The sequence below is a fragment of the Arachis duranensis genome, chromosome 5 (assembly GCF_000817695.3).
Source record: "Arachis duranensis cultivar V14167 chromosome 5, aradu.V14167.gnm2.J7QH, whole genome shotgun sequence".
Taxonomy (NCBI): domain Eukaryota; kingdom Viridiplantae; phylum Streptophyta; class Magnoliopsida; order Fabales; family Fabaceae; genus Arachis; species Arachis duranensis.
In genome coordinates this window covers 90,721,420-90,730,172 of record NC_029776.3, presented here as the reverse complement: position 1 = coordinate 90,730,172, position 8,753 = coordinate 90,721,420, and positions in this window count along the sequence as shown.

Sequence of the window (8,753 nt, the reverse complement as noted above, 5' to 3'; positions counted from 1 at the left end):
AAGTCACTCTTACTCACAAGGTCCCAAAAGGGAAGTGAGTCCAACAATGACATGAAGAGCAACAAGAACATGATGCACATCCACAACATCAGCTCCAAAACAACAAACGAGAGCAAACCAAAAGAAAAAATATCACAGAAGCAAAAAACAACGGCAAGAAACATAATCAAAGAGAATCACAAGACATATATTTGGCACGATGACAGCAAGCATAAACAACTAGAAACTAGATTAGTTCCTTAGGGATGCTTTAAACTCCTCCCTGTATAATCTCCATGCATTCAAGAGATATTTTATACTTTGCTTCAGCTTAAAAATCATATCACATGCATAGCCCATAAGACAGCAAAGAAAATATATAGTAGCCCATTTATTGTTACACCTATCCAAAGTTCAAAGTATTTGTTGAGAGATCTAGACCACATCCACTCATGACATGAGAAAAATAAGTGATAAATGGTTCGTTTCAGATTCTTGTTCACATATATGATATATTTATCCATATCTTGCTGTAACTTTTTCCGTGTGTTAAGCTTCTTACTGAGGATTACAAAATACAAACCACGTGAAAGCTCCACCCGAGGAAGAACTAAGCCTCTCCACAAATATATCTTTGACAAAACTATACATATTATCCTTTGTACCTAGAGGGATACCGAGATAACGAATCGGCAACTCCATCCTTTGACAATTCAAAATTTTGTACGCTTCCTCCACTTCATATTTATTAATTTCTACCAACTACTTTTGTTTATAGCTATCTTTAATAAAAATATCTTTGCGGATGTTTCTTGATAAAAATATTTTTTTATAATTATGTTCAATAAAAATATCTTTATAGATGTGTTTTTTTATGTATTACGCATGTCAATACTAATTGTAATTACTAATAGATTACATTATCATTAGATAAAATTAAAATATAAATATTAAAATAAAATAAAATAATATTAGTTGGCTATTTGATTCAGTTCAAAATTTAGCTTTTTTAGTTAACGATTACTATTTTTAATGATTTTTTGAAATGTGAATTTTTTTTAAAAGTATTTTTGCTAGTAATTTTATATAAAAAAATTTCATCTTATTTTAAGTATTTTATAATGTTTTATATTGTTAATTTTATAACACATCTTTATTATTACACTCTCTTGAAAGATTCTAATACTTTTTAACATTTGTGATCGTTACTATGACTTCAAATATTATTTTTAATATCTATATGTATGTAAATTATTTACTAAAAAGTATTTTAATTGTAGGATTAATTTTGTTGATTATAACAAAAACTGTTACAAAAAATGAATTAAATAGTTAAAAGTATATTAATATTGTTCAAAAGAAATTTTAGTAGTATGGTCATCTTACTAATTATTATAAAAATCGTCACAAGAAGTAACGTTAAGATTGAAAGAAAGATATATATGTTTGATTTTATAATAAAATGACATCTATTATAATATGTTTATATGGCAAAATTATAAATAATTTATGTGTCATCATTTAAATATAAAATAAATTTTCTATTAATTTTATAAAATATAGATAGATAAATAAATAGATAGAATTAGGCTTTTAAAAGTTAGAAAAATTGAAGTTAAAAATTTTAATTGCTACATTAAATAGTCGTTATAAAGTTTAGCGTGTCAACATCAATTCATCTTAGCATGCTGCTAATGCATGGTTCTGTAACGAAAATAAAGCTAAAAACTAACATGAATTATTGAATCGCACCAACATGTATTAAGTTAGAGATCAAATTAAATAAATCAAAACTATAAAAACTAAATTAAGGCACAAATATAATTTTAAAACTAATCTAAGTATAAAACTATTAACTCTTGCTTGCTTATTTGTTTTTATTTATTTTCTACTTTATTTTTTGCGCTTATCGTACGTAGGGTTGGAAATTTGATATGCATTATCTTAGGAGTAAAATTTGGTACCTTTCAAACTGCATTCTATATCCCAATTAACCATATTGTTAGCATCAACATTAATTATGTGTTTCTCTCTATTGATAAGATAAGGTAAATATCATTTTATCAAGGTTGTGAGAACTGGACCGGTCATCGAATTGATTAAATGACTGGTTTAATAGTTTAATGATTCAATTGGGATTGAATTATAGTTGAACCGATTTAATTAAATATAGAATAAAATTATAAAAAATTCAATACATAATTTTAAAAGGTTAAATTCAATAATTTTTAAACTAATAAGATTCAAAATTTAACAATTTTACAAAATAAACAATACATAATTTATCATTAAAAGGTCATAAACAACTTCTAATATCAAAGTTTATAACTAAGAAATCAAAACGCATATAAATGACAAACACACTGTTTTGCAACCAAAAAAAACAATATTCAACAAACAATACTTTAACTAAACCAAGATACTACTCATCAGAAGTCATAATCATCATTAAGTGTTCCGATGTCTCCATCATAAACAGGTAATCCAAAGCCAGCATCTTCAGAAATACCACCAAAAGAAGTATTTGAGGATTCAATTACAACATCAGGCATATCCACTTCACACAACTAGAAAATGGATTAATACAGACAGATTTAGTCTTTATTACAGACGAATTTTTGGTTACCGACGGATTTTGTCCCTCTATAAAAGTCTCGTCAGAAATTATTTACCGACGAATTTTTACCAATTACCGACGGATTTTTCCTCTGTAAACTCTCTATCCATTTTCCTAAGACGACGAACTTTTCGACGGATTTTCCGTCTATAATTACAGACGGATTTTTCTGACAGATTTTTCGTCTGTAATTTGAATCTTGGAAAACCATCTTACATTTTGATTATAGACAGAAAATTTGTCGGTAAGGTAAAATAATTTTTTTTAGATTTTTCTATTACAAAAATAAACCTGTTTTCATACAAAATAAATATAAATTTAATAAATACAATTTTTTTATCTATTTTGTATTCGAATATTTATAATATTTCAAAAAATAAACAAATTCATCGTATTATCAAACTAAAAGAAAAGTATTATAAACAAGCAAGTTAATATAATTCAAAACATAAACAAAGTGTATTAATACATCAACTATAATATTAAGTAACAACCATACATCAAAGTGTGTTGATACATCAACTATAATTCATCACAAACAAATATTTAATTAAAAGAGCATGTAGTCAAATCTTATGGAATAAGAAATCTCTTAACGTGTATATTTGCCAAGCCAAGCCAAGCTAAACAAATTGCTAGATGTTTTTAGTGCCGACATGTAATGCATTTGGTTTTTCTCAGTTGAACTATTAGAGAAGAATAATTTATATTTCTCATCATTCACTGCTTTTTGTTGCCTTAGTTCTCTTTCTAAGCCATAGGCAAGAGAATCATCAACTTGAACTCTAGATAAAACAGAGTTGATCCTGTCAACGGCCACAAAAGCTCCTTGGAGATCCCCAAAGGTATTAACCAGTCCTTGAACCTAAATGATATAATATTAGACATTCAAGTGAAGATCAAGAGATAAGATGAAATAAATAACAAGTCACAACTTAATTTCCTTACAGCAAATGTTAAAGTGAAAGTATATCCAATAAAAGATGCCATAGCTCCGACAGAGAGCTCACCCTGAGAACAGAAACTAAAGCAACTTAAAAATATTATTTTAATAGTTAAACTTGTTGCAAAAGAAACAGTGAGAGAGAAATATAAATGGAAAAACAGAAATTTTGAACAGATTAGAACTGCTTATCGCCTTAACTTTGTTCCCTCCAAGACAATATAATGAAATCAAAGAGATATAAACAGCAACCCTGGTCATAGATTCATTAAATGATTTGAAAGTACCAAGCTTTATCCCACTTGACTGGAAAGATAGAACCTGTAAATAACTAATAATTAGAGGTGTCAAGCCTTTCACAACAAAAACCTATTCGTTCTTGAATAATCTTACCTGTTTAGCAAATGTAAACATCTGCCGCTTTTCACCACCAAAAGATCATACCTGTAATAATTTATTTTACTGTTATCAACTGTCTATTACAAATACAAGACTTTACAATGCACAAAGTTACTATAAATTTGAAGTATAAACCATGGAAAACTCATTGTTCGAATAGCAGAAAATATTTCTGATACACAATCATCTATTGATGCCTGGGCCAACCCATGTGCTTTGAAAACAGGAAATGTTGATCTCTTGTAGACAGCTTCAGAGAACAAAAAGAATTAGCGGAAGAAAACACAAATTAACAAGCAACATGAATCAAAATTTCTATATATGATACTTTTATATTAATGTATTTCTAATTCAAGCTACAGAACCATCTACAAAACCAGCTGCCAACTATCCCCCATGAACTCAAGATGCAGCCTGAAATACAAGTATTAATACATATATCAGGAGAGAAAATCATTTTTAAGGAACTTGTCATGTTCTACCGGGTTTTAGGTTCCACAATGAAACACTTGTCATGTATCATCAATCAACATATGCACAACAATGTATCATCAATCTCAACTCTTTGAATCTCAATGCCTGGGAAACTAAATCACTAACTAAAGCTTCCATACAAATAACTGTAGAAGTCCCGATTCGAGACACAATGTCCAACTTCACACCACTTGATGTAGACCTATTTGCAGCTCTCAAAACTCCAGCCGCAGCCATGAAAACAACAAACGGAGTGTAGTTTTCCTTAGAGGTTCCAAAAGTTTCTAGGAGAAAAATATGCACTTTATCCAAAAATTGGAAATTGATCAAGTTTAACATAACCCAATCAATCAAATACATAATCATTAGTCCATGAGAAATATTACCGTGAGGCCCATCTTTCTTTCCCCAAATTTCAAACAATGAATCCAATATTGTAACATAATGAACAGTTACAAGAATTGCAATGTTAAACCCTCTATAAGCAATATATAATCACAAACAGTTACAATGCATAGCCCTGAAAAGAAGAATCTAACCTGCAGTAACAGTTACAATGCATAGCCCTGAAAAGCAAGATATAGTAATCTAACTATGGAAAGAAATGCATGCTTTCTTCAAAAATTACCTGAATTTCCACACGAAAGGTTGTGATTTCCTCTTCTCTCCCATCCTGTGTTTGTTTGCCAGCCTTGAGAGCAGCCTGTGATAATAAATAAATAAAAAAATTGAGTATTCCACAAAATTTTGTCTCTCAATATAATTGAGTATTCCACGAAGGGCTGTGATTTAATTTCCTCAGTTCATATTTCTGCCACATATAATATGATTAATATCCATTCTTCTGGCATACCTCTCTTTATCGCAAACCAGCTTCCTTCCTACATAAATAGCACACAAGCTAGCTTACCTACTCAGAAGTTTGGTTTCTAGGGATACACCTTCTCTAAGAGAAGCAACCTGCCAAAATTAAAATGAACAAGGACACGAAAAATCAGCAAAGGCAGCACAAGGAGTAAAGTAGTTTCTATTGGTAAGTATTAAGCAAATGAAAAATCAAACTTAGATATAAATTAATATAAACAATGATATTATATCAAAAGAGTATGCTCTGCAAAGGTGCCAGCACTTCAAAAATAAGCACAATCTCATGATTAAAACACCGATCCAAATTCTGTGTAAGAAAATATATTTTTCTAGCTTCTGGTCTAAAAATGCAAGAAAAAAAAAGAAACATAATTTAGTAATGGCGTGTGCAAGTAAAAGGAGAGGGAGATAAATGGAGAAGAGGGAAACTGACATCAGGCCCAACAACTTGATCAACATTTGAGTTGTCAATAAGGGGCGTATTCGTATTGGAGCCAGTGCTCGCAATGAATTGTGGCTGCACAGAGCCAGAGCCAGAGCCATACCCAGAGCCAGTCCCCGAACCACCCCTGCCAACCATGTTCTCTTACTAACACTGATCCTCTCAACCTGAAACCACCCAATTCCATATTCAAATTGACATTAACCAATGCCTAATTATGTGGTTGCCTAAGTAGTCAAAATATCAACACCGCTTAATATACCAACTTTTTCTCCTTCTTTTCCTTTAGAAATCCGAACTGAGTTCACCATCGATATGTCTTTTACTCTCTCTTCTCTTCTATTCGTAATTCTATGTCATTATAAACCTGTCGTCTTTTGTGCTTTAATTTGCACTCCCTTCCCCTTATATATTGTCTTGCTTTTCCCCTATTTTTATTTTATTTATTTTTTTAATTCCACAAAAATATGTCAACTTTGCCCAATATTCTTCAATCTTTCTTTAATATATCTAAACAACTCCTTTTTGAAAGTAAAAATGCGTTCAATTTTTATTGATAAGTTTGATGTTCATAAAATTTATCCAGAAGAAGATCACAAAGAATGGTTCCATTATGTTGTCAACCTAATCCTATCAACATGTATACACTGAATTCAATTGTTTTATGAACATCAATTTGACAATGAATAAATAAATAAATAAGAGTAAGAAGTTGAACAAACAGCGCAATTAAAATATGAACTACACAAAACTCAATTCAGGGAACCACAGGGATTTTAAAAAATGGAAGTACTCATGAAATGCATCATCCTGGTGTCTAGTCATCAAAATAAAAGTTCAGGCACATTAAGAAACCGTTGTGATTTAAAGAAAATGCATATTTGATACTTACTATTTCCATACGGCTGGAAGCTTCTTGGTCTTCTTGTAGTAACGTGCAAGGCGGTGGATCCTGCTCTTTACCAAAATCAACCTAAATTTGGAGTCCTTGTCCTTCCTATTCCTCTCCAAGTGCTTCCTGATTGAGACAACCTTCTTGATCAAGTGGTATAGATCTTCAGGTATTTCAGGAGCAAGACCTATTGAAAAAAAAAAACAACACAAGAAACATTGTAAATACATTTCACATATCAACTTAAAAAGCAAATTTATATGAACAAGTAACAATGCGTAATGCGTACCATGGGCCTTCAATATAAACAAAATCAATAACAGCAAGCGAATATTCATATATTCATCTAATGGAATCAGAGGATTGGAGTTCATTCACAGAAAGCTTGCCATCTCTATCTCTGTAATAAAACCCTAAATTGTTTTGAGAAGATAGAAACTGTAAAGAAAAATGGATAAACCTAAAATTGGCACAGAAAAATTAAGCCCTAAGCAACAGAATCATAAAATCATAGTATACCTCTTCATAGGCGTGGAGTGTTTCCCAGGGGAGTCTGGTGGTTGCTCTGAGAAGAATCTCACGGATGACGATGTTGGACATGGTGGTGAAGAGGTGGAAGAAAAAGGCTGATGGTGGCCAAAGGAGGAGGAGAAGCGCGTGGGGACGAGGGGGAGGCTCCGGGAGCGAAATTGGCAGAGGTGTATGAAGCGAAGGGGTAGGAAAAGGAGCACGAGGAGGACGGCGTCTGGTTTCTAGAGGAAGGTTAAGCCACAGCGGCCATTGTTGAATTGATATGAATTGGATATGACTGAAACTTGTGCGATGAGGAGACGCGACGCAAGCGGCGGCGGCAGCAGCAACGGAAGAAGAAGCTCGTGGAAGGAGAGAGGAAGAAGCTCGTTTTAGTTGAATGGAGTGTGAATGGAGCTCGAGAGAGTGGGATAGAATTAGGTTTAATCTAATATTTTTCGACGAAATATTTTAAATTACAGACGAATTTTTTGTTTGTAATAATTTAATAAAATGCAGCGTTTTTGTTCATTTAAGTAATCATTTCCCATGAAAAAAAATAATTTTTCTGATAGAATTATCGACGGATTCTCTTTTCCATCTATAATTTATGCTAATTCATTTTTTTCATTTCCGACAGAAATTCCCTCGTAAAATCTGTCTGTATTTCTGTGGGATAAAATCCATCAGAAATATCTGTCTGTAATAACTAGTTTTCTAGTAGTGTCAACTTCCATGTCTCCACCATCTAATAAAATAGAAAGAAAACTCAATAAGAAATCAATATTAATGACATGTATCTTTATGGAAGGAAACAAAGTTTGCTATGTCACTCACCATTAGGATACAAAGGCATAGCATTATCAGTGTATATTAAACTTTCAATGCCTTCAACATATCCATTAGTAAATTCAGGATCATCCTCATCTGTCATTACCCAAAAATCTACCGTGTCAATGTTTTGAATGTCAATTGGAACATAATTCATCTTCTTTCGATGCAACCTAGATTGAAGGTGTAGGTTATAGGTGACATAAACAATGTCACTTAGCCTTTGATGCTCTAACCGGTTCCTCTTCTTTGAATGGATTTGTTCAAAAAAGGCTCCATTTCCTCTCACATCCAGATGAAGAAGAGGTTTGATGAAGAAGACGGACTGTCATTTTTTGCAAACTAGGAGCACTCCCACCATGTAGCCTCCACCATTCACCTACGTAGATATAAAAATAAATACTTTTTAATGTTTATCACCCAAGCCTATGTTACACTTGCGGTACATAGCCGGTCCCAAGCCCGGATAAAGGAGGAGGGTTGTGTTAGGTCTTCGGCAACCAACGTAAAAATATAGCCGAATCCCCCATGACATGAATCAAAGACATTATTGCGCTAAAGCTAGGTCGTTACCCGGAAGTAACGCGCCGTATGGCTCGAGTACGGTGTCAAAGCAAGAGCCGCTGCATCGGTGCCCGGATGTAGTGTTAAATGAGCAAGGGTTCTCGCGTTTTCGTGAACGGACGAGGGTAAATAAGCTAGTTCACAAAGGAAAAGGTAAAGGTCGAAACGACAAAAGGTTGAGATTTGGGACATGGAACATAGGCACTCTAACAGGAAAGTCCATGGAGGTGGTGGA